Source organism: Buteo buteo, chromosome 1 (genome assembly GCF_964188355.1).
Source record: "Buteo buteo chromosome 1, bButBut1.hap1.1, whole genome shotgun sequence".
NCBI classification, from domain to species: domain Eukaryota; kingdom Metazoa; phylum Chordata; class Aves; order Accipitriformes; family Accipitridae; genus Buteo; species Buteo buteo.
In genome coordinates this window covers 71522152-71549673 of record NC_134171.1, presented here as the reverse complement: position 1 = coordinate 71549673, position 27522 = coordinate 71522152, and the positions used below count along the sequence as shown (strand labels likewise).

Sequence of the window (27522 nt, the reverse complement as noted above, 5' to 3'; positions counted from 1 at the left end):
GAAGCTGGAGGGGTGCATAGTCTTTCTCTAGATACTTCCAAGAAGTTTGAGGACATGAGCAGGGGGGAATTTGCCCTGGCACGCAGTAACGGAGAAAGAAGTTGGTAACAAAGTCTAACTGCAAAAGTTAACTTCCCCAAGATAAAACACCCCATTTATCATCATGGCCTCGCAGCGATACCACAGTAGGTGAAAGCTAGACCCTGTCAGCCTTGTAAACTTTCAGCTGCATGGTGCTCAGGGAAGCCAGCAGGACAGAAAGGCAAACAAAAAGTGGTACAACTGCTGACGATGGATTTTACTGTTCCCAACTCGAATGAGATCTTCTTGAACCAGCTCACCTGCTCTGCACAACACACTGACACTAGACCTCCTTCCACAGCCTGATGCCACGGATGCCCCCAAAAGGTCTATTTGGGATGTGCTCGGTAAGCAGTGCTGAATGGACCAGAGACTCTGCAGCCTTTATGCTCCCACATGACAGGGAGCTGACCTTCGCTCGCGGGTGATTCTTGTCAGTGTGTGGGGAGGCAACCTGAGCTGAAGTCGGTAGCTCTGAGCAGGGTCCGCATCGTACCCCATGCTCCCCAGGAAAATGCCTACGGGCATCAGAAAGCAAAGCTGGCATGGAAAAGTAGGATTTTCCTCGGGGATTTTCAGGGACATACCTCCATCCGTTCTCCAGAGGGGAAAGGTGCCAGGGTCTTTCTTTTACAAACTGAGCAGCAAACAAGTCTTTTTCAGCTGGGGCTGGAGAATTGCAAGCAGTGCAGTGTTCCCATCGGTGCTGGGTGAGCTAACACCCTCAGGATTGGGAGGGACCCTTGTTTAATCCTCCCTTCTCTGCTACAGAGGGACTCGAGCCCACATGTTCTTCTCTGTTATCCCTGGCAGGCAAGCACCTTCACTAAAAAAAAGAAAAAGAAAATAGGGTCAAAGTGAGAAACCAAGGAAGAGAAGATTACTTTCTTGCCTAGGGATGGGGACATACTATACTAAGACTGATTCGACTAATATAAAACTAATTGCAAAAACAGAGCAGGGAAAAGGAACCAGAGGTCCCCAGAGATTGGCCTCTAGCAGGCTGAGGAATGACATTCCCCTTGTTTTTCTCTCTGACCAAACCCAGCTGGACAATGTTATGAAGATGGTGTGAGTAAGCAGATACTGTTGGTTCCCATCCAGTGTTTTTCACACGTTTAGGTTTATAGGGTGCCCATATTCATAAGTATTCAAATGACCTAAAAATAAAAGAAGGAAAAATTGCTGTAGGAAAATGCCAGTTACCCACAGGCAATGACTGGATACCACTAAAGCAAACTCATGTCATACTGTAACTAGGCTACATTTCACTCTGGGTTTTTGCCTTTCTTTTTTTTTTTTTTAAGTTCTCAGATGTTTTTTACTTGTAACTAAGGAAAAACTTATAATAGAAGCATTACTCCTCTTCATTTCAGTATGAATTAACTCCTGAGTCTCTGTGAAGCCTCCCAAGAGCTATCTTTACATGGTGGGTTACACCAGAAAGCTCTGGTTTAGATTCCTGTATGATTAAACAATACATTGTATAAACAAAGCAACACAATTTCATTAAAAAGCATTAATAATGAAATTCCATTATGGAAATTAATTCACATAGGCAGAAAAACCAGATTTTATTGCCATCTAACAAGAATTTGCACAGGCAAAATTTTGTCTTCATTCAACAATATAAAAGATCACATTTTCTTTCTTGCAAACATAGTTTTGAAAACAATGCTGTAGAAATCACTGCCTCATCCAGGATAAAGAAACACACTGCACCCAGGGGATGAAATACCATCCATATAGCAAAAAGAAATGTGTTTAGTCAAAGGTCAAATCAAAAAGCATGGGTTGGAAAGATTTCCCGCTTGCCACCAGGAAGTAAGTTTAATTATTCCATGCCACTGCTTGTCTCGTCGGAGGTAATGAGCTCCATGACAATTCAGTGGCAGGCAAGTGGAGATTCTTTCTTCCAAAAAGAAAATTCAGATAGGATAAAAAAGAAATGGCATATGTTTTAAAAAAAAAAGAAAGAAAAGAAAACAGTACAGGGAAAAATTAACAGTCCAATATTTCCACATTTAACAACAAAGATATTTACTATTTCCTTTGAGAAGTTACAAATGCAGATCAAATTGTTTCAGACTAAAAATATTAGCAAATTTATTCTCAAATCATGAACTTGCTAAAAATCCTGTATCAGAAACTAAACTGTAAATCCACATTCTCTAGGTTGATATAAGTAGAGATGTGACTGGATGTGCACTTAAGTCTGTGAGTGTGGGACCATGCCCAAGTTCTGCCATTCAGATATAGCCTAGTTCTGTAACAGTCTTCCGTGAATAACAACCACACAGAAGATGTGAAAAACGTGGTTTCAGGTGAAGTGAACTGTGAAGTGTGAAATAAGCTTTACAAAAGGGAATGTCTGCTTCAGGAGAGTTTATTTTCAGAATTAGTTTCAACATGCACAGGCTTACACACGTTAAGTGTCTGTTTATACAGATGTTTATCCTGGTGTATTCCAATTCTGGAGACTTAATCATGATGTCAAAATCAGGAGGCTGGGCTCTCAGTAGGGAGGAAAGGGCTCCTCTGAAAGGCAATTCAGAAGAGGAGTCTAACCTGGGTGGTTTCTATTCCTCTTTACAAAAAGCCCTCTCTCTGTTAATTAAGAAAGGGAGCTTTGCTCACAAAGGAGTGAAAATATCTTCTTACATGCTCATTTACTGAATCTTAGTATTCATTATTGCCAAGTCACCACATACCAATTACTGCCTAGCCCAATACCTTACACATTTTTATATATATACACACACACTATATCTATAATAGAACTTGAAAAGAAGATATGCAACAAGAGAATTTTGTACTGCAGATTGTAGCTGAAAACACAATCATCAAATGGCTTCTCTATTCTTCCGTTCTGCCATTCTTCTCAACAGGACTTCCTAAGTACTTGGGACTGTATTACCTTCTTGCCTTTATATTAAATAGTAACATGCCCAGATACCATTTAGCAGAGAATATCATTTCCATGACTTTGATTCCTGATAGGATCTACCTTTTTTGTGGAGATTTGCCTACGTAATTTAGAAATATGACCTCCAAGAAATATTTAGAAAGGAACAAAAGAAACAGTGCTTTCAAATGGAAGAGGTTCTTTTGAAATGGAAACCAGCCTGGAATAGGTTGCTCAGAGAAAATACAGGCAGTGGTACAAAGCCCTACACCCAGAAAATTGGAAGAATTTGTAGTATAAGTAGGGATTTAAGCCCTTTATAGCTCCTACAGGATTGCACCTCTTCAGAAATATAAGAAATCCAGATGGATTTTTTTTTCTGATGGAGGCTGGGGCTGGAGGGGGAAGTCAGGTACCAGCATGTAATATAAAAGCACTGGAAACAAATTTTAGGACCTTTAAAGCGTCAGTGTTCTTTTTTCCCCATCTTTCCAAAAAAGAATGGCATAAAAAAACACATTCTAAATTCAGAATTGTCCGTCCCCCCCTGCAATTAATTTCCACACATCTATGATATATGAGATGAGTCAAGATAACATCATAATTGTGAGGCAAACAAACATTCTGTTTTCATAATGGAAAATTCTAATAGCTTGAGAGTTTTTAATTAGAGCATTGAATCTCTGCTGCAGTACCAAGCTCCTTCTACCCATGGACAGCTGATTTAGTGACTATCCAGGCCTCTCCTGCATTAATTAAATCAAAGGTAAAGGAACTTTCAGGATTATTACTGAAATTTGATCTATTTAAGGAAAGTAATCACAAATTCTTTTCCCCTCTTTTATAGAATAAGTTTTATAGGTAATTAAATTGAAGGATGATTTTGGACACATTTATGTTACAGTGCTGCTAGCTGCTGCTGTTGCATACACTGCAACTGCTGTAGAGGGACAAGAGATGCAGCCGCTCTGTCAACAGAAGCACTGTAGTAGTGATGACAAATGGGAACTCTTCTTTCACCCAGGGCACAGAATATGAATATCAATGGCTGCTATGCACTTGAAGGAAGATTATGCTCAGATGTTTCCTATTTAATCCCTACCAAATCCAAATCTATCTAATAAAGATTAAAAAAAAATACTATTATTATTTATTTACTTGATTGGTTATCCCATTGCCAGTTAATCAGCCAGAAACCACAAAATGCTGGCCTGTCTCCCCAGCATTTGCTCGATTAGCATTGCAGACTATGAGGCAGCGTGACTTTTTCTCCCATCTCTGCATGAGGACCCTGAAGCGCATTCTCATGAAGCAAAGCAAATCCTTCAGCATCCTCTAAGACCAGGTTTTAAATTGCTGAAATGATTGTCTTCTAATGGAATTGTTTCTGAGAAGCTGGGAAAGAAAGTAGAGACAGTGAAAACCCATTTTACTTCCCCTAGATTTTTCTTCCAAGAAAGCTCAGTATGAAGACAGTGACTTGTTATGGACTGAAGCAGGTTTTCATGAGGACGGTGATTTGGGATATCCTTATCACAGATTTGGCTATAGATACTTTAAGATTTTATATGACGCACGAAACATTGATCTGACTTAACATGAAGAAGCAAAGGCAAAATGGCTTGAATTCACACTTACAGAAGAGTAGGCTTTGTATGTGTGTGTTTGCTTTTCTGTATTGCCCTCCGTTAGCAGAAAGATGCATTACTGGCAATGCAGTACAATGTGCAGGAAAGCTGAAGAGGTGCCTACATCCTAGGACTAAAAAATATCCAAACAGTCGTGCTCACAGCACTCAAAAAAACCAACCCCAACCCCCGCCAAAACCCCAAACAAAATGAATGAGTCCCACACTCCAGGACAGCATTAAAAGTACAGCCTAGTAAGGCAGCCTTAATTTTGCTCTGTGGCCTGTTTTACACTAGCTCTGCACACTGCTTGCTATAGTATCATCCCAGTTTCATTTTTCCTTAAGTGGAAATAAAGCAGCCCCTTTTTAGCTTAGCGGATCTGAAGGTAAAACATAAGTCATTGTTCTGGTATTTCCCAGTTCCCAGCTTCATCATTCTGAACCTCTGGCCAGCTGCAATTCAAATTGAGAGAGATGGAAAGTTCTCTTGTATGTTATCTTGCAGCATGTTTCATGAAAGTAGGTAGTTAGGAAGAAAAGAGGAATCCTATCTGTGCACCAGTTGAGTGACAGCCTTCTTTCAACACTGGGGAAATTATATGCTAACTCCTCCTGGGGACAGTATTCTACAAAAAACTGTGCTCAGGGAACTCCATGTTATTATTAATGAGTTTGATAATAAGAGCTGGTCACAGATCAAAGCCGTACTGTGCTGTGATTTGTACACAGATAATCTCTGCTTCACACCTTTCATAAAACACAAATCAGCAGATGGTGAGAACAAGAGACAGCAGAGATCAGTATGGTAGGCAGTACTGTGGTACGTGGCCTGCTATCAGTGCTGCTTCAGGCATCACCACAAAAGAAAATTTTAAAGGGGGACAAAAATGTTTTATTCTCCTTTGTAGATGGAAAAAGCACAATCACTTTGCGTAGTGAAGCAGAGCTGTAGAGACAGAATGCTGAAGCATTCTCTTTTGCTTGAAACCTCACCAAGTCAGCTACCACAAACAGGGAACACCTAAGCACCTATGGTTCTCCTATATACTGTATTTGCAAACTTCAAAGTCAGTGACATAAACTCCTTTGTGGTGACCCATTTAGCTTACATTTATGATGGTGTGCCTAATGATACTCTTCCACTCTTTCAAGCTCTGCCCCTCTCTCAGGACAAGAGAAGCACTGGGAAGGTTTTGTGTTGAGATAGATATCGCCCCACAGAATTAAACACCCCTCAGGCTCTTCTTCTTTCAGCCTTTTACTCAGAACTAGTCTCGTGCTTGGTTTAGTTCTGTTTTGCCCGTACTCCTTTCTCAAGTTCACTTAGTGCACAGGCTTCCATCAGTGATAGTGCTGCATTCTGTCCACATACTCCTGTACAAGTGCTTTGGACAGATAAGAAAGAACAGTATCTAACAGGGATAAAACCAGACATGTATAAAATGGAATGGCGGGAGGAGCGGTAACAACCCTTCTCCCCCCAGCCAATCATAGATTGCATCCGTTTGGAGAGTTAGCAATAGTGTGTACAGCTTCATCTGTCCTTCACACCGCTTGAATGTTTTGTATGTTGAGAGGCTGTTTCCAAAAGAGCACATCAGCTGGAGGCAGCCCTTCAGGCATTTGCCTGAAGAAGCTGGTCAAGGGGATACCATCAAAGGAAACTGGTTGTACTGGAGAAAGAGACTGCATTTCAAGAAAGAAAAGAAACTGCATCAGGAGTTGGAAAGGGATCAGGAGAACAAATACTTTCCTCAGTTTGATTTAAATTTACTGAATTCCCTACAAGCGGATCTAAAACGCACATACGGGAGTACATACAAGTAATCTGGAGTGCTTTTGGGTGGTTTCTCTGGATTTGTACCTCTCTCCTGCTAATTATAGAATAATCCATTTCTGTACCTCTCCTGAAGTCTGTGCATCTGTCTGAGCTGACGGCACCATGCCCGTGAAGATGTGACCTTCAGAGTCAGTGCAGTGACAGGACAGCATCTTGGCAGCCAGCAGCAGCCAACGGAGCTGAGGTTCCGCATCCCTGTTTCCTGCGGACAGAGCACCGGTACCAAGAAAGGGAGAAAAAGGCTGGAGCTCACTACACAACTGGATCCTACTGCCAGAGCACAGCAGGGACCGAGGCAGGTGATGCCACCACCACGTCCAGGCACCCGGCGGGCTGCAACACACCCTCTCAGGGGACAGAAAAACCGTTCTCCTCATGGGCACGGCGAGCATTGTGCCCATTAGCGAGAGGCTCCCATGGCTAATTGAACCTACCGGTGTAATTTTTCCTCCCTCTTTTTTGCTGTTATGATGGCTGATTTTCATCATCAAATTTATGTAAAAATTAGCAGGTAAGATAAGATTGCCTCAGACACCTTAGTGCTTTTGAAAAAATTAAACCTAGAAGAGAAATCTTACCTACGTACTTAGGAAGTTATTAAATGTTACCTTTGTGGCTTTTGCTTCTTTTTACGTGCAAACCAGAGTAACGCCCTATATTCTATCGACAAGTAAGCCTGAATTAACTGAAGGCATAACTCCCTGATTACCATGAGCAAATATAAGGGCAGACTATTGTCAAAATGTGTAGCTCTGTCTCCTTGGAAGCAGCCTGTGCTTGTGTCAGTACAGAGCGACTGCAGAATCACAGCCTCAGCTTTATTCACCTTCCCCAGACTTGTATCGTCTCAGGAAGACAAAAGAGAAACTTCAGACCATGGCTTGAAGGCATGCCCTTATATGTTACCTTCACTTCCACAGCCCCATGTGTCAATCCTATTGAATATTTTTATGAATAGTGTTATAATATTGTAATTTGGATCCTCAGTCTCAGGCCCTGTAACAAGAAGAGGAGCAAGGCTGTCTTGTACTACCTTGTACCTTCCCCAGGTTACTCTCTTTTCTCCTGGGTTTCCACATCTATGCTTTTCACCAACAAAAGCATCAGCACAACCTGGAGAATTTCCTGTCTGTCTGAGAATGAAAGGCAATACAAAATGTTCCTTTTTGTTCATTCCTGGCCCAAAGTTGACTTCTGTTCTCATTTTGTTAAAGAAACAAACCGCTGAACCAAAGCCAAAGGCATAGTCATCGGGTGTTGACTCCCCTCAGCGCTGATGTCCTCCAGGAGAGACAACTAGCTGCAGCTGCTTACAGTTCCTCTGGCTAATCATCTCCCTCTGGGGTGTCGCGTCCTATCACCTCCCTTGTGCTTTCAAACCGGAAGGGTTATTTCTTTCATTGTAGGTTACATATAATAAGGATGAATCCAATACAGCTACAAGTTATGCTAAATAGGAATTGTAAAAGCCACACTTGGAAAATCCTCTGTAACATCTGCGGTACTGGAAAACATCTCTTCTGTACAGTATGGTAAAATAGGACCTCTATAGTTGAGAGTTTAAGCAATTTCTCATGGTTCCAGAGAGAACTTTATTTCCAGCAAACCTGGATATTAGCTGTAGGAACGTAACAGATTCTGACTTTTATTTTTATTTCATTTTTTAAAGGAGCGTCCCTTACCAAAGTTATCATTACGGCTCACAGCAAGCATTAGTCTTTGCTCATATTACACTAGTCTTTCTTTAGAATTCTTTAAGTCAGCTTGGTATTATCAAGGTTTTAACTTTACTCAGATCAGGCTCACTGACATGAAAGGAAGTATTTCTACGAACATTAGTGAGAGCTAGATCAGGGTTAATTAAAAAAGCCCAACAGTTGTGTGAGCTTTTGCTTTTAGTAGTGAAATAAACATGAGGATAAAAATCGAGGAACACGGTTTGGGTAGTCTTAAAGTTTTAGGTTCCTGAGCAAAAAATCTTCTCACAGGATTTCAGCTTACATGGCCTAAGACAGAACTACAGAAAAATTCTGTGCAAGCTGGGAGGATTTTTATGCTGACATAATGGTAACATTGGGAATAACGAATGAAATAAAAGTTGCAAAAGCTTGCAGATTCTAGCAGAATAACTAATTTCAACAATAAGAGGAACCAAAACAGAGGGAACGGAAATAATTAGATTGGCTTAATTGTAACCATTTCTAAATAACGACAGGCATGGAAATGTTCAGTAATTTTGTAAGAGGAGTAGCATGTGAATGGCAAAAAGCAGTGTTCTCTTTAACGTGCACAGCTGGCAAGAGAAGAGGCAACCTGTTCGACACAAACCATGGTCATTGTTCCTGCATACTGCGTTAAAAACCCAGCCCCTTTTTGTTTGGTAAAGCTCTGGTTCAGATTTTCATTGTCTCACATGACTGCAACTGAAGCTTCCTCTTCCTGGTTTCAACAAATCTACTTCCTCTCCCTGCAAAACCTACTGTTTTAACAGTAAAACACTGCAGTAAGAATTATCTTGCTGACTTAGCACCTCTATTGTATTTTCATGTACTTTGCACCCCTCACCTACCTCTTTCTTCTCCTAATGCATCCAACAAGCTCTACACCTTGCTTTACCCACTTCCCTCAAAGCACACGCCGGTCAGTACTTCCTTGCAGCAGATCAGGAATGTGAGAGATGGCTCTCCACTGCTGGTGCACTCCAGTACTGCTCCTTCCTCTTTTATCGCGTTCCTTTTGCAAACGAAAAGTTTCCTGTAAAGAAAATCTGCAAAGTCACTTCAAATCTCTGCTTAAGACTTGCTGATGCCTTACCATGCATGTAACACCTGACAGTGACTCATTGCCCCTACGCTGCGGGTACTCCCCTTATATTTAGTCCAAGCTCTCAAGCTCAGCTGGACACTACCTTTGGTTTTGCATCCGCTCCTTTTCTTATCACGTACTCAGGCTACAAGATGTGCGAGGTGAGGGCTGGGATTTGCTTCCTACAGTATGTGACTGCTTTAGAAACACTCCGTTACAAGATGAGATGTTAAGCCTTTCAGAGGTGCGTGCACAAGATCTCAGCTCGTGTAAAGCCTGGGACATACGTGGCTGAAAGCCAGCTTTCTCATGCGCCCTAGAGAGTGCTGAGCCTGTATTTAGTTTTGAAAACATCCCTAGCTTTTCCCTTCATCTGGGATAAAGTGGTACGCTTCCTGGCCAGCTGCCTCAGGGAGGTGGGAATGGATCACTGTGATACCCTAGGTCAGAAAGATCTCTGCGAGCAGTCACCCGCTGATACCCTTTTGGATCATTCTACGAGAAGGAAATAAAGTTTCTAAAAGGACCAGGGACAAAAAGTGACAGTGCTGCATTACAATCCACTCTATTAGGCTGATATGCCCAAGGTTTGGTTCCCTCCAACTGCCTTCAGTCATCAGCTGTGGAAGCACTGCTGAAGAGCGGCAGGGTTCGTCACAGTGAGAATCTCCTCACTGCACTTTTTTATTAATGAAGAATTGTCATGGGGCAACCATCTGAAAGATAAATAGTTGTGTAGCTGTACACATAATAGAGTCTGTGCACCTGGTTTTCTTCCCAAAGCCAAACTGCAGTGACCAATCTTGTCACCAAGGAAGATGGCCATGCTGTGGAGCATGACAGCAGGAACAAAGAATGACTTTTGTGGGATACGGAGGACCAGACTTCTGGGTAGCCTCAGCTCCTCCCTTTGCAGGCTTTTCAATCTTTTGGGGCACGTATTAGGGGCTGTCTGTAGATATATAGGCAAATTTGTCACCAGGTGAAAGTTCTCACGTGACCAAGGCAAGTTTTCTAATAAAATTCAAGATTTTTAATTTAAGCATTCTCATCATTATTTGTGGGAGACTCAGTAGAGCTGCACAGCAAATCACTACTCATACATCCTTCACTAACATCAGTAATTTTCAAAGAAACAGTGCCTTGGAAGGTGCTGTCATATCTCTTAGGAAATAACATATACATGCGACTAAAGACAAAAAATACTAGGAAGAGTGCGTGCATGCTGCCTTGGTGTCATGATCACCCTAATTAGTCAGGGACTGACAGTAGACCACACAACACTATGAAACCATAGAGGAAAAGATTGGGTAAATGGCAAGGTCTATGTGTGTCTATTGGAAGTAGATTTTACAATTTACTTAAATTCTGTGTGTGTGCGTGCAAAAAAAAGAAAGGGAGTGCAAAGAAAGAAGGAGTGAAGCAGAGAAAAGAAAAAGGCAAAAAAAGGCAGGAGGAGAAGGGGAGCAAAGCATCACTGCTGAAATGAAAAAGAGGTTCAGAAGTTAGAAAACAAAGGCCAGCAAGAAAGGACTTAGCCATCAAGCAGCAAAGGCCACTTCTCAACAAGCAGCAAAGGCCGCTTCTCAACAAGCAGTGACAAATGGCTCAATCTCCTTCCTTTCAGACTGAAAGGAACCGATGGCAGGGGCCACTGGGGAGATATGCCCTGTACAGATCTGGCAGAGGCCATAAGATATCTAGTCGACAACACTTGGACATCCAGGTCACTGCACAGTGACACACCGCTGACGGTCAACGAAAAGAAAACTATTTACTTTAGAGATTAGCCCTGGAAAATGGGGATGACCATCCAGGACCCAATGGCCTACGACAAAGGCAACATCATTTCTCATTACTGGACTCTTTTACAGAGTAATTAATCTTTTCAGAAGCTTCTAGGCAGCAGACTCTCCCTTTGTCCCCGCTGAACAGTCTTTCACTGGGCAAGCAGCCCGAGTCAGCTGAAAGAGCACAGCCTCTCAGAAATCATGGGCTGCTCAGGGTGACTGAAGGTGGCAGAAGCAAGCTCTTGCTGAATCCTGCCTGACCTCAGAGGAGCCGCTTCATTTATAATAGCCTCCTCTTCATTTTCTGAGGCTTAAATTATCATAGTGCCCTTTTTGCTTACGAACGTTTTAACACTGACATTATATTGCAATGTTAAAATTGGAGTGTCATTTCAGGAAAACCTATAGCTACTCATGAAAGAAAAATATAAACTACAACAAATAAAGAAGTCAACATGAAAAACTTCTTGGAAATAATACAGAGGTATCTGTAAATAATACAAATACAGGTTTAATAGAAAATAGGCACAGAGATTGCTGAAAGTAACTATGAGAAAGCTGATAAGGGAAAAAAATGTGAGGCTATATGTGTAAATACTGAGGGAAACCAAGGACCTTATGATGTGACATGCTCAGAAAGTATGGATTCTAAGCATACCTCTACAGTAGTGAATTTGGTAACATCTATATTAACCCATTATAAGGAGTTTCCCTCTTTCCAAAACATCTCCCCAGTAGTTACCATTTCCCACAAATCTGTTGCTTTCAGTGATCTAAATACTAAACAAAACACAACACTATGGTACTTCATTAAATTGGCCCAAATGCCACAAACAGGTAGTATTTGGAAAAGGGTTTTGTTATGAAAAGGTCCTTTCCCACATCCTCTTTTTTTCATTCAGTTTTACCTTTCATGTTTAGTTAGAACTTCTGAAGATCCCTCTTTCTCTCGCTGTCAAAATAAACAACAAAATATTGCATGTAAATTTTCCCAAGGCTTTATCAAAGAATGTTTCAGGTCATTTTTTAGGGAAAAATGCAGCCTTTTCTTTATAGAATAATAGAATACTTTAGGTTGAAAAAAACCTTCAAGATCATCAAGTCCAACCATGCCTTTAAAAGCTGGGTGCCTGGCAAGGTATGGCTGAACACCCGGCGGCCAGTCAGCACAATGACTTACATTTTCAGAACAGGTTATGATCACGATGCTCTAAGGTTAGCAACCAGGACGGAAAGCATCCACATGTGTTTTGTACTGCAGTTCAAGGAGCAACTGATGGCAGCCTGCCGGCTCACGCAGCGCTGCCCGAGGCATGGCCTGAGCCCCGGTTCCCAGGCAGGTTTTGTGTGTTGGGCTCTGCTCAGCAAGTAGATTTACTCCTCTGTGTTCCACAGAGAGCAGAGTCTGTAGCTGTGCTGCTGAAGTGTTCCACATAAAATAAGGCACCATACACAGGGCAAAATTTGGGAGTCACTGTGGTCAAGACGACCTTTTGTCATCTTTTCAGTCAGCTAGAGAAGACCTCCAGAATTCCCTCTGCTGCATGACCCAAACTGAGGACTCCAGCATCAGTGATGGTTAATTCCACTTTTATCTGGTACCTTTAAAGGCTGCATCAACCCTGACATTTCTTGGCATTTCTTTCTCACAATTAGAGCTGGTTTCTTTTTTTTTTTTTTGTAACCAGCTGAACTGGAAACAGGGCTCCATATTAAAATGTGGCTACCATTAGGGCAGTGTTTTAGTGCAGGAAGATATAATATACCACTGCACTGTACCACTGTGTATCGCTTAATTCTCCGAATGGCCAAGAGGCAGACAGCAGTGGAAAAGATCAGCTGCACAAACCCAATAGTGAGAGAAGTTGCTTAAGTGGAACCCTTCTGACTGATATTTTTCTCATGCTTTCTGATTTTGCCTGTCACCCAGGACAGGCATCTTAATACTACAGACATGCTTTAATATGGTATAATCCATGTACTCCAAATTGTCCCCTGAAGCTATCCAGGAGGTTGTTAAGGAGTATGATCATTAAAAGAGAGTGACAGCCTTGTACAAGATGGAGCATTGGGGAATATCAAGACCTGGGGACTGTTTGGGAGTCCTCCCCGACCCAAAAAGCACAATAGCAGGTGAGTGGAGAAATGAAACTAAAGAGTATCCCAGATAAGTCCCTTCCTTATTTTGGTCTCTTCAGTTGAATCACTTCTATCCCACTTTTTACTCACCACCTTGAGTGTAGGCCAGGCCTGATAAACAAACCTGGTGACTCTTATACACATACAAGTGGGAAATCAGTGGCTGAAGCAAAGCCCAGAAACATGCTCTGGCTTAGATGTTGCCAGAAGAAACCTGGGTGCTCCAGGCCTGCACCACTCTCTGCAGCACCGAACACAGCAAGGACAAAGCACCAGCGAAAAGCTGAGGGGAGAATTAAACAGCCTCTCCACTTTGCTTAGGCCATAGATTTGTTTGTCTTACAGGGATTCAAGACTTTACTGGCAGACAAGGCACTTGTGTCCCAGCCAGATTCTTCATAACAGTTTGTATTGGTAGATCCAAACCAGAAAGGCCCCATGCTTCACAGTGGACAGAGCTATTATAGATTCAAAGCAAAGGCAAAGAAAAAGCTGGAAGAGCTTGAAACAGGTTTACCCTAAATAAAATAAGATGAGTCGTATCCACTGCTTGTGCAGTTGTTCTCTTACTGCAAGAGCAGCTTTCAAACTCAAAGGCCATCCTTTCTGAACCTCCAAGTCATGTATCTAGAGAGCCACTGGACAGACCTCTGTTCCTTGGAGTGCCTAGAGAAAAAGAAGGACATGGCTCTGTTAGACAGATCTCAGCTGAATATGCAGCTGGGATCTAAAGCAGCTTTCCAATACTGACCTTTGGTCCCTCCCTTTCTCCTGCAGACAGTGGGACTCACCCAGCAGACCTGGTCTGACACTGCCCCACTGCATTTAAATTCCATAAGAGAAACCAAATAGCTATCTCAGCTTGGGAAATAGTCCAAACCAGTTTGAATACCCACAACAAATTACAAGCAGATGTGCAAAGAGATAATACTTAATAATGCACAGTCTAAACTATGGGGTTTATAAGATTAACAGAACAGGGTGGCATCATCCTGTGGATTCAATTATCTCTTCCCAACACATCGGTGCCTGATAAACAGAGGAGCAGGTAGAGAGGGGACAGTGCCTAAATTTTCATTCCCCAATGGCACTCAGAGTCCTGTCACTCACATCGCACAGTGACCCCTAGCCCATGCAAACCAGAATTTTGAACACAGAATAGGTTGTAGGGGTTTGTTTTGTTCTGCCCTTTTTTTTTTTTTTAACATTTCCTCAGAATACTGAGTTACTCTGAGGGTTAGCCCTAGCCAAGCTGGCAACTTAGCAGAGAAACCCCCCCCACTTTTCCTCAAAGGATATAGCCAGGGCATATTTACCATGGGAAAATATAGTTCCTTTTTTTTTTTTTGGTAAAAAATCCAGCAGCATGCAGCAACTCAAAATAGAACTCTGTAATGTGGGGATGAGAAATGGGGATGCCTAAGCAATGTTACCTCCTCTCTCTTATCTTGAGATACTCTTCACCCTACACTGCACCTACGCACAGTATAAGAATCTCATCTTAACTTTGGTCTGCTCCTCACGTGTTCCTAAGTGCTGCAGGGGAAAAGCTTGGCAACAAGGAGCATTCTCATGACTTGGGGTAGACTCCTGGTCTTCAAATGCTGAAGGACTTAAAGCTACAGAAACAGGAAGGAACAAGTGGGAACCATTTCCCTCAGAGGCCAGAGCCAAGACTGCTGGCTAAGGTCAAAGAAGAAAGATGCTAATTTCTGCAGCCTCAAAGGTTTTTGCGGTTCTCCAGCTTCCTACATGGCACTAGCTATGGCTTAGGCAGACTGAACAGAAATACCTACAGCACGAGTGCTGCCAAGAGCTCAAGAGCACTTACTGTTACACGTTTGTCACTGCAGGTCCACAGCCAGTTACGCCAGGACTGCACATGATCACCCAGCAGTACTAATTTGACCTGGATCAGGCCATGGTATTTTTGGCAAGATTAGCCAGAGCACACACCACAGAGTGCTTTTTATGCTGGTTTTGTGAGAATAAGCAGTACTTGATCTGACATAAAGCATGCTAGTACAACATTAAGCTGTTGAACCTACTGCTTTTAAACAAATCTGAATTGGCAGGGTGAGTTTACACTGGATCACTGCTGTATGCCATGTGGCCAGAACCTCCCTGATCCCAATTTAGAAGATCTAAAGTTGGATTTACTATATAATCAATAGATGGCCTCAGATGAACTCTTTAAAATGAATCTTCTCAATGCACTGCATGCCACCTGGTACACTGCTACTAACTACGTCAGTAGAGAAGTATGTTTCAATGACAGCTGGAATTTCCCCAGCCCCTCTCCCTCTTGCTTCAGCAGTAGACAGAATCCCAGTAGGGTGAAAAAGGATGAGCATATGGCTAAAACCATTACGGACATCCTTATAGCATATAGCTTCTGTCCCTGCACTTGTTTAAATGCAATTTGTGGTGCACCTTCTCTTTTTCCAGCAAGGACCGCTGAGAGGGAACATGTACACAGGCTAAAGATAAAAGAGATCCGGTGGAAAAGAGGTCACAAACTGAGGATGCATGTGTCAAGGGCCAGGAAATATTCTATGGAAACACCATGCCTCATAGGAAGATAAATATGCAGCTGAGATGCAATGATGTAAGTGTTATGGGAAACAGCAGTTCTGGGACCTGTTACCACAGCTACCTCAAGAAAACAGTAATTCATGTTATGAAGCAATGGTAATGAAGGGGAGGTTGTTTGTGGTGTGACTAATGCTTGCAAAGATACTCAGTTCACATGTGCACAGGCTACAGAAGCTGGCTGCCATTCTTGCAGCCAGGGTGTATAAACAATGGGCAGTTGATTGCAGCTGACACGTAATCTCAGAAGCACTGATTAAGCAGCAATATTAGACTCGATAATTAGATGGAAGAATTAGTCTCATTTTGAGGCTAAACAGCAAATGCAGTTGCCAATAAGAAAACTCAGAAAAGCAAGTCATGCCATCAGTTAAAACATATGGCTGATGTACAGAATATCGATCGTAGCTGGCCAGCAGGGCAGGGCAAACCACAGGCTTGAATATTGAATTAACTACCAGATTTCATTTGAAATACAAGGTGGAAGAGAATAGTAATCAGGAAGTCTCTAGTCCCTCCCAAAGAAGATGTCTCTAAAAAGCATCTATAATATTAAGGAGAGAGTCTCCGGGACAGCAGATTGAGTTTAGAAGCAGACTGCTCTGTGTCAATCAGTCTGTCCACCCTGGCCTGTCCAAGCACAGGATTCACAACATGGAAGTTGGTCAAGCCCAGGCAGAGCTGCAAAGAAGAGCCATTGAAACTAGCAGCAAATGCATCACAACCTCTTCTCCAAAGCTGGTGTCAACCCAAAGCCACTGAGCAGTGTACCGTAAATAACTGAGGTCACTCGACCTGACCAAATAAGCCTTCCTACTTTATATACTTGCAGCATCTGCAATGTCAGGCAGAGTTTCTACTCCGACAGAAGATACAAATCAGATGCTCAAACCTTTGCCACATGATGAGGTACAATTATTAATGGAAGACAGGGCCTCAGCTGCCTGCCAGGGGACCCCCATGCCAGCTGAACCGGATCCAGGGAGATTCATTGTCTTAAACAGCACAACACTCCCGCCTGAAAAGAGGAGAGGTCAAAAAAGAAGGTGCCAAGGTGTGACAACTATTAAATGTGCTGGGAATGGAATATCAGACTGAATATTCACAGGCAGCAGCTGAGCAGAAATGAAATCCCCTAAACATTAGATATCCTTTGAGGAACTAAAAGCCATTAAATATATACTCACATGACTTCAGCTACTGCATAAGACTCTCACAACTTGTAAAGCTTTTAAAACAATTGGTTTACAATGAATGCTGTAAGGTAAGAATAGACTCAGGAACTGGCATTTGTAAAACAAAGTAAAAAAACACGCTATGAGCAAGACACCAATTTTGAAGTATTACATCCTTTACAACAACTACAGCAACAGTTCTGTGCCCCAATAGGAGTCCGAGGATCAACAGCACTGATGTAAAACTAATGATCTGTAGCACACATGAGTAGACAGACAGGCAAATGTGCATGGGTGGAAAAGTAGATATAATCTATGCTCTTGGGCATGGAGCAATTATTTTGCAACATAAAGCGGATACATGGTCTGCTCACAACACAACATCGCAAGTGCACCGAGCAGAGACCGTGCGTGTTGTAGCACTGGTTATAGCACGGCGAGAAATGGGCAGATGTGCGTAGCAGGCACTGTTTCCAGGGTCAAGCAGCACACCCAGATGCACTGCTAAAGGGTCTGTAGAACTGTGAGCACTCTCTCAACATATAACAGTATGTCTCCATTGGGCTTTCACTGAGCCAAAATACTCACACTCCAGGGTTGGCCATGCTGTCAGGAGTCAGAGCCACACAGACTGCTCTCCAAGGAGTAAGTAGCTGTCCAATCAAGGTAAGATTTATTTAAAAGGGATAAAGCGTAATCCAGAAAATTATGGGTTGGTTACTTCCCACCTGGGACATCAGCCACTTTTAGGCACGTTACCAACAATACTGGACTCGAGACTAATTAGTAATTCTTCTCGAAGGAGCAAGGTATTTACATAGTACTGTCCTACTGCCAGTTCTTGAACTTTGTCGTTTTGAAGTTCACATTGTTATCCCAAATATAATTTATTAGAAAAGGCACTTCCATTTCCTTCTGTTGCAAATATTCTGATAAAGAAATCAAAATTTAATCACATAGAAGAGTTAGGTTTGATTAAGAAGTAAAATTGTGAAGCATAATGTATAGGATTGTTAAGTTTGAAATGTAGCCATAGAAACTTCAGGAACTGTGTTATGTGTGACTATAGGAACCTTAACATTGTTAAAGTTTGAAATAGCTAACCATGGAAACCTCACCAGGAAGTTACTGGGTTTTCTATGTTTTGTTTTAAGAAACTAAGGAAACTGTCATGGACACCAGTTATGCTGCTTGGAAACCCCCTTACCCTTCCCATCTTGATTTGAGTATCAAAGATTCCAATCAGTAGAGCTAAGTGAAATTGACCAATGATTGGTTTTAAACAAGAATATTGATAAGGTTATATAATCAAAGGACAAATCATTATAAAGGTTAAATTTAAGAGCGAGCATAGTATGTGTTTTTATGTAAAGAGTTTATGTAACAATGACCTGACAGAAAAAGTCTATAAAAACTGATGGATTTTGATACTAAGTTGGACATGCCTTTGGAGGAGCGATCCCCCGTGTCCCCAGTGCTGCAATAAATGAAGTGCCTGCTTCTTAACTTCACATTGGTGTTAAGGAGTTTTACTCTGGATTTCGGTAACATTTCCTGTATTTATCATGAAGAATCTGCAAGGGAGTAATATGGACTATCTCAATTTTAGCAGCTGTTGGCACATGCCTCTTCTGAAAGAGGACTAAACCCAAGACAAACTTTCCACTGTTCTTTCAGGTCACTTACATGATTTTTGAAGTACAATTTTTTCCCAGTTGATCCCAACAAGGTATGACACTAAGGTTTTTAAAAAGCTTTCCCAATAGCATTTTATAGCAGAGCTGTCCAAGACAAGAAATGGCATATTAGTGATGCAAAAAGCTTCTAACTCAGTAAAATGGTGTTCTACAAAATGTTCCTTCCTTTTTTTTTTTTTCCTTCAGAAAATAGCCTCTGCATCCTTTCTGACTCTTTATTGGTCTTTTTTGTTTCAAAGTCCATTTATGCAAGGTATTTGTCAAAGCTTGTTTACTTGCTTGCAATCCATGGAAATACGATGTGCTATTAAAATCAGGTCAACACTGATTTAATAGCCTCTCTGGGAACTTTTATGTTTGGTATCAATCTCTGGCACTGTCTTGCAATAGTAGTCTTGTTTAAGATCAGTGCCTGAGGCCAAAAAGGAATGAAAGCTCTTTCCCCTGAGACAGGTGGAGTGGAGCCTCCCCCTACCCTTTCCAGAGTGCTTTGCAGTGATGGCGAGGAGAGATGAATGAAAGGGACTAATGAAATGTTAAGGAGAGACACTTTTTCTGCTTACGTAGTTTGGCAGTCCTGCAGTTTAAAACAGAGCAAACCGTCTATGCCCAAATTGGGCGTAGAGGTGAGAGCATTTACTTTTAGAACAGAAATTTCTAGGCTTGGGGTACAAAGGTAGCCTAGAAAAGGAAAGAGAGAAGTAAGAGATTCTGTTAAAATGTCTCTTGTAACTGTCTAGTGTGAAAAGCTTTTGAGGCCTCCTGAGAACCAAGAGACAAGAATCCATTTAGGAGTCTCCCAAATGTGCAAAAAGACCAGTCTTTCTCCAGCTAGGACCTGAAAAAAGAGCCGCTTCAGCAATGCTGCAGAGTAGAAGAAAGGAGTGGGGAGTATGGAACCGAAACCAGAGGTGGAAGTGCCTAGAAAGTGGGGACCAGCTACTAACGCTTGTGCTAGTCACTGTCAGGTACCGGTGAACCTGGACTGCCCAGCTCAGTCTGGCAATGCCAAACTGGGCAGGTGTTGCTGTGGGGCCGAGGTTGGTGTTTTGCACAGGGGAGGTGCTGGCTCTTTCCACATCCCTGTAAGAAAGGCACAGTCCAGAAAAATTGCTAGCACATTATTAAATCTTACATCCCTCCTGATGCTGGGAACCCTGATACAGTATAGTACCAAGCAGATCTCTGCTAAGGGCATGCCGATCCCACCCGTGGTGATGTTCACTCCTCTAGATTCAGCAGTATTCTGATATGATCTTGCTCACAAAACAGATTCATCACTCACTGACAGGAATGAAGCCTGGGATGGGGACTTAGCTTTGAAGAGTCCCTTACACAACGTGCTCTAATATTATTACCTCTTTAATAAAGCTAAAGTTTCTGAACAGGTGCATATAATATTTCAAGTAGGCAAGACAATACACTATGCATACTCTTACGATTAAATATACACTGACTACATGTACATTGACTAATTATGCATCAACTAAGCACACATCAATCAGTTACATACAAAAGGCATACACTTGGATTAGCCATTATGTGGACCAGTAACTACAGGTATAATAGGCTTGGAGAGGGGCATGTGGATACTTTAGTTGCCTTCGTGGGTTTCCTCAAAATGGAAAAAAAATTACAAAATAGCTACATTTCATGAATTAAGCATTATGTGTTATCCTGGCTATTTACTTTGTTGGTGTTTTTCTTTTTTCCTTACCAGGATGTTATTGAAGCCAACTGACTTGTGTTTGCATGTTAGAAACATTAACCTATTGCACACTAGGAAACTGGGTTTAATATTACAAAGCTTATAGGTGGAGAGGTTTCAGCTCATTTTTCTTTCTTCTTTCTTTAATATGGTATCACCTACTATTAGCAACTGTTTTGTTGTTACAAAAGAAGAAAATCAGCTCATTATGACCAGAAAGCTTAGATTGATTTTCTGCATTTCTCAAGCTGTGTTTCAGTAATGACCCATTTAAATTTGCCACTGGTCCCTGTTACTGCCAGTCTAGTGATGGAAGAACAGTTTTTCTTAACCATACCATTGGAAGCAAGAATAGAAGTGTGTTTTCCATCGTGACAATGATGCTAGGTAGGCTTCAACAGTCTGGCAACAAGAGTCAGGATCCTGTAGAGAACCATCCATAAAATGTCCATCCTGGCAAAGACAGGCATAAATGGTTCAAGCAGAAATCCAGGCAAACTTCTCAACAAAGAGGCTACAGAGACAGGAGCAATAGAACTTGGAGAAAGAAATGGGAAGGGTTCAGAAGAAACATCAAGTAATTATACACTACTTACTCATGCCTAGAAATTATATCTGAAGCACCTTTGTAAATAAGCATGTAGTACACCGTGAACTCATACCTTCAGTCAGCTCATTTGTATCTATGATTGAGACCCTCAGATGGAAAGCTTGGCATATGTACAACACACACACACGGGCTTCAATTTGGTTTAAGTATATACAATGGTAATTTTTATCATACCGGTTCCTGGCTATCACTTTTAGTCTTAGAGAACCATTGCCTTCTCCCTTCCTTCTGTTTTCCCTATTTTCTTTTCAGCTTTAGTTGAGTGTAAGGGATAATAAAATGAATATTGGAATAAGTGAAATATAGATATCCAAAGCAGTCCAAGCTGGCTGTGCTTCAGCAGCTGAATTGCAATTTGTTGAACTCTTGCTGAATTTTGTGCAAGGCTATGCAGAAAGCATATTTCCTTGCCGATTAAGGAATGTTTCACATGAACCAGATTAACCATTTATAACACAAAGCAACCAGCATCAGTAACACTTGGGAACATTTTGTTTCTAATCCATCTTGAAGAAAAATTGGTTGAGCTTCAGCTGTGGAGAATTCTATAAGGAAAACTTTTACACATGCTTTATCTCAGTTGCAGCTTCAGGAATGCAGCTAAATATATTGGAAATGAACAACAACAAAAATATCTATGCATCTGTAATAGGATTCTTAGACAACTCTGACCATTTGGCTCTGATGAAGCAACATTTGGAAAACATTAGGGAAATGCCTCAGGGAAAAACCTCCCTCTCTGGTAGTCTTAATTTTCAAAGGGCACAAAAGAGACTCAGAGACTGCCAGAATCTGTTATCTTCGGTATCTGTGTTCCTCTTATACACCTTAGACTGCTGTTGGGTTTTGAAGGTTATTTTAAAATGAAGACCACTTTTGGGGGAAAACATTCAAATACTTCAGAGCTTTAAGCAAACACATTGCAGGGCCTCCCCTGAATGGACAGCGCTAACTGAAAGTAGACATGCAATTAGAAAGGAGCTTCTTAAAATACTGAATATACAACACAGTAGATGGTAGAATGACCCAGTTCAGGAAAATGATACATCATGTACTTCATTAGCCTTTTTTCCACTGAATAGCAAGGTAAATGCTGTCCTAATGTAGAATATTTTTAACACTCCAGTTTTGAAAGCGAGGTCGCATGCTAATTTTTCCCTGGAATGAGATTAAGGATAATAAGTTTTATAGGGCTCAAAAACTAGGACTTCCGTTGTTAGGAGTCAATGAATGTTATAATTGTTTTTTTGTCTGTTTTTCATTTGATGGTTTTCCCTTTTAGGCATGGCTCCTCACTGAGACATCGAACCAGTTTTGAACACCTACATTACTGCCAAATCATAAAGATGGCTAGGGACATGGCAGACTGACCATGAAAGTGAAAGATCTATTTTGCTAAGCAGGAAAAATGTGCAAGAAAATCTTCTCACACTGTTTCCACCCTCTTTGAGATTGCATTAGCGGTCACTCTATCAGTCTTTGAAAAACATCAAAATATTGGTCCTAATTTAAGATCTTTAGAATAGAGTAGATTTCCTGTAGAAATGAAAATTTTCTCCCATAATATCAGAATTTTTCTTCTCCAGCTTTTTCTTCAGACAGCAAGCAAACAAGCTATATTGCACTAACTGGAAAAGAGGAAATCCAAATATTCCATTTCTGCACCCTGAAAAAAATGTAAGCCAAAAGACGGTATTGCTACATTACTTAACTCCTCAAACTTCATACTGTGACAGAGTTTATCAACAAAATGCAATACAACAGTAACAGTTGCAAGATAGCAACTCACAGTTCAGGAAAAAATCAGAAAGATAAGTCCATTTACTTCAGACTACCAGGAAGTCTTTGGGTGTTTTTTTTTTTTTTAAAGCCTGGCAGCAGTAGAACACCTGATATATTTGATTTGTAAGAGACAAAGCTCTCATATTGTGATTGTAAGTTCTTCATTACTAAAACAAATTTGCCCCAAACCCATTAAAATCAATGGAAAGAAAAAAAGAAAGGGGGCAGGGGGGAGAAAAAGGCAGGCATTTGATCAGTCAGGCGAAGTGACACGGATCTAACTATTAACCAGTTGTCAAGCAATTTTGCTACTTTTACCAATTTTCAGAGGCTTATTATCATGGCTAGTCTCAGCCTCATGCCATCTGCAAGGCAGCCTGGACACTTAGCTTCCATTCTGGCCTGTACACAATAAAACAACAGATTACACATTAAATTGTGTAATTATGTGCCAAGACCAGCATTGTGCAAACCTACTGTAATACTGGTTTCTTGGAGGACATTAGAGAATGGTGTTTGATTCTGCAGATGCATTGAAATCAGCTGGGCTGATTACACTAGCCAAGGATCTGGTTGTATGTATGAAGAATACATTTGACTTTGGCTTCAGTGAGGGCAGATCTCTCCTTGATCACTCTCAGAAAGACTAAAGTTTGTATTATAGTTCTAACAATAGAAGTAAAAGAGAAGACATCACTAGTACTCTTGACAATAACAGTTCTGTTCACATATTGGGTCAAGTTAATATCTGAGATAATTCTAGCTGAAGCTGTTCAGACTACCACAGGCATTCATTTAATCCATTAGATTTGTCCTTTACCCGCTATCTTGGGACATCCTTATGTTCTGACTGACCAGCATGAGATGTAACACACACTGTTAAGAAAATAGCTGCTAATAACAATGACTTTAGTGAAGTGAAAACACATGCTAAATGAATTCCAACGCATGCAGGAAAATATGCTGGCAATTGCAGCAAATAAAACAACACAGTAACTGTGCTATTGTCATACTGCTGTGATAACACAGAGCATAAGGAACAACCGGAAATCTAAAGGAAAATTAAAGATGCCACCCCTGAAGAGGAAATCTACAGAACAATCCACCTACCTCCATAACATCATTTTACATGAAATGCACACAGAAATATCTGGGAAGTACCACCAGGTACCTTATGGCACCATTTATCTCGTACACATTGAGAAAAACACTCATAAAGCTCACCTCATCCATCTAAAGAAAGCTCAATGAGAACTCTGCTCCAAAGGATGGATGAGCCTTTGACCAAGCCATTTACATACTACAGAGAAACTTACCATGAGGCAAAAGGATAAACTGGCACTGAATATGTATCTCTGATTGTCATATTTTACCCTAGCCTGAAACTTTAATAAACAATTCTTAAATAACTACAATCTCTGCTAGAAAAACATCATATTGTGAAAGAACATTGCCCATAGACCTCTCTCCTAGCCTTTAAATAACTGACCTAAAGGAAATTTGTTGATGGCGATCAGGTCAGCCAAGTTTCTGAGCTTTATTTATAAATTTCTGTCAGGTCATTTGCCACTGAAGCTTCCAAATTATTGGTGCCATTTTTGTAACTCTGTCAAGCTTTATAGAGATAGCTACAGGCTACTGGCTTGTTCTCACAAATGCTACCAGAACAGGAGTGGCACTTGCTGGTACTGATTGTCAGAAAAAGTAGAAACAGAGAACTCCTGAGTCAGGGCACAACAGCAGAAAAGCAAAAAGGAAAAAGGGTTCTTATTATCTGCTTTGAGAATTTGTACAAAATGTAAATTCAGAGCAGCTAGAGATGTAATATCCTCTCTCAGAACATCTTTGGTACCTGAAAATGAGGATCAGGTTTTTCCATTAAATAAAATTTCAACATATTATATTTCAAACCTGTTTTGAAAGTGCAGACATTTAGTCTCTGTTGATTTACTCTGCTAACCCTTTCCTTGCAGGCATTTGCTCAGCATTTGCACTTGGATAAAAAAGTACTTATTATAATCTAACACATTTCTAGTACTCAAGTTAAAGTGCTTTTTTAAAATACAGCAGTATCTTATGCGTTTTTAATTAGAGACAGTTGCATGGCATGACCCACTTAGATCTGCAATAAATACTGCCAAGTATTTATTTTTTCAATTCTCCACTTTAAGGAGTTACAGAATGGCAAGGCCACCTATACCACAAAACACTTGCCAAAGATACTGCAGAATCACTGTCTCTCAAGACATTTAAGCTGGGGTGAAGAAAGCAATAGTAAACATGCAGCACAAAACTGCTCAACATTGGCTGAAAAACAGTTAAGTAAACATTTCCATCTGTACTCTCCCTGACACTTGGATTACTGCTAAAGCTTAAATTCTGAGACTCAGACTTAGTGATCAGTGGTTACAGGCTGCACCAGCTCAGCATTTCTAACACATATCTTCTCAAATCTTGCCAAGGGAATGCCATTTAAGGCTAAATACTTCTTAGAATTCTTTAAGATATGTATGAACAGTAAAACAGTGAAAGAGTGAAATAACTTCCAAAAAAGATTCCAGTTCATTTGTTGAGACTGACTAGAAATAGCCAGAACCATATTGTGTCATGTTAGTCATTCCAAAGCCTATTCCCAGAGACATTGTCATTTGATGGCAAGACACTGTTCAGCTTTGTCAGATCTTGGTCAACTTAAAGCAATCAGAAAAATCCATCTGCAGAACAAAGTAAATGCAGTACAAATACTCTGATGTATCATCACAGAGCTGCCATGCCATACACTGCTGTGCTTTCTTACTGTCACGTGCTTTGGTGACACAATCTTCCTGAAAAGCTGCTTCTGGCCAGCACAGGATTTCTACAAACATGTTCGATGCAACAAATAACAAAGATGAGACGATGGATGGCTTCTTGGTGCACAAAGGAAAGAGCAGCGTTTTGATGTTATTTCTAGTACAGTAATTCCTCTATTCCAGTGCTGGCTCTCCTTGTTTCTGAGAAAGCCATGGAAGTGCTTTAGGATCAAGAATCCACTCAAGAAAGGTGGCAACAGTAGAGTTGTTTCAGCTACGGTGGCCTAATGCCATGTTCCTTTTCTCCTTCTTATTATCCCACTGTTCTCTGCAAGTGCCAAGTACAATTTTCTCATGCACGGCTTCCTCTGGCAACCCAGGACAGCTGTTCCACCCAGGACAGGACAGCTGTTCAACTCAGGACAGTTGTTCCTAATCTCTGCTAGACTGCAGCTTGCTGTCTCTGCTTCAGAAGAGTGCCTGGAAGCTTGCCCCGTCCTTTTGCCTCCACTAGCTGATCTAAGAGGAGATACTGCTTCTCCATGCAAACCTCACCTCTTTTATTCTGTGAGAACAGTTTCAAACGGAGAAGGGAAAAGCTAAGACAAGGCATGCTCTATGGTATCCCCAGCAAGGTACTATAGATTGACTATTTAACATTATTGATTTATATGTGCAAACTTAGAGACTTTTAAAATAAGTATTTTGTTATCAGTTATGCAATAAACGCAAAGACTGCTATTAGTCAATTAAGCAAACAAGCCTATTATGTAGTTTCCAATTACACGGTCTATTTAAACAGACCATGATGACAAAACCATAGGGGCAACTAGTTTGGATCTAATCAAAGTAAATTAAAAAAACCCATTCTAAATACCAGGAAAATGGTATTGAAGCCTGGACAAATATGTTAAAAATAGATCACCTTTAAAACTGATTGACTAACATCCATGTTTGTACATCCATATTTTTGTAGCAATTTCAGCAAGTATTTCCAAGAGTTGTGAAATTGTTAAATATATTTTCATTTTACACATATAGCTTTTTTTCTTCTTCTTCTTTTTTAAGATGAATATACAGGAGAAAAGTTTTCAAATTACTAAATATTTCCTCTGAAACAGCACAGACTGCAAAAAGTCTTCCAGGGAGTTTTTTAGAGAAGAGCTGAGCGGGACAGTATTCATACTTTTCTGAAAAACTGATTTTCTGAAAAACCTGTAGAACAACTACCCTATATAAAGGGACAGCATAAGGCAGGCTGGAATTGCACAGAAATCATGAAAGAGAAAAATATTGATTGTCAAGATTTTGGTGAGTGCTTGACAGCTATCATTCAAAACCATTAAATTAGCATCCACTTTGAGAAAGCAGAAGGAACATTTCCTATAGGAAGCTTATTCAGAAGCAGCAATATATTTTGTTTGCATTGTTAAAACCCCATCCAGGGACTCCTAGATGAAGGCCGCATTGCAAAGAACTGCTTGGGGCACTAATCTGCAACAGTAGCACTTCCATGCTTACTAAAGAATATAAATATCAGAAAGCACAGAAGTTACTAAACTAGATATGGGTGACAGCAGGAAAGGAAGTCAAAACTTGCTGAGAAATCTGTGCTGCCATTATCCTGTCTCAAACCAGCAGTCTGGCAGGTGATCATGGAGTGTCATTGCATAGAAATTTAGAACCAGTCAGCTGGAAAGACTACAGGAAAAAAAAAATCAAGACAGCATTTGTTGTAGCTAGAAGATAACAAGCAGCTTATCAGTGACAGACAGTTTCTGTGCCTGCATTTAGACAGAAGAGTTCTTCTAATTTTACATGTTACCAAAAAGTACATGAAGATATTGCTATGAACCTAAAAAGGATCTAGAAGCACTAAAAAATAATTTATCTTACAAAAACCAAACACCTCTTACAGCTGAATTCAGTAAATATTGTACAAGAAAAAAGTTCTCTCAGGATGTCCAAGGAAATAA

General features: G+C 40.8%; 1 long non-coding RNA gene across 3 annotated transcripts in view; it reads right to left on the bottom strand.

The window, feature by feature from the left end:
• Positions 1-22: 22 nt before the first annotated feature.
• The window catches only part of LOC142034486 (uncharacterized), a 51281-nt gene continuing 23781 nt past the window's right edge, over positions 23-27522 (bottom strand). Inside the window, exons 4-7 of one of the 3 annotated variants that reach the window (XR_012651659.1) lie at positions 9026-9210; positions 6519-6658; positions 4145-4381; positions 23-907 (exon numbers count right to left, since the gene is read on the bottom strand). This is a non-coding gene — a long non-coding RNA (uncharacterized LOC142034486). The remainder of the gene's footprint in view (positions 908-4144; positions 4382-6518; positions 6659-9025; positions 9211-27522) is intronic. The other 2 variants (XR_012651660.1, XR_012651661.1) reach the window with 2 other exon arrangements.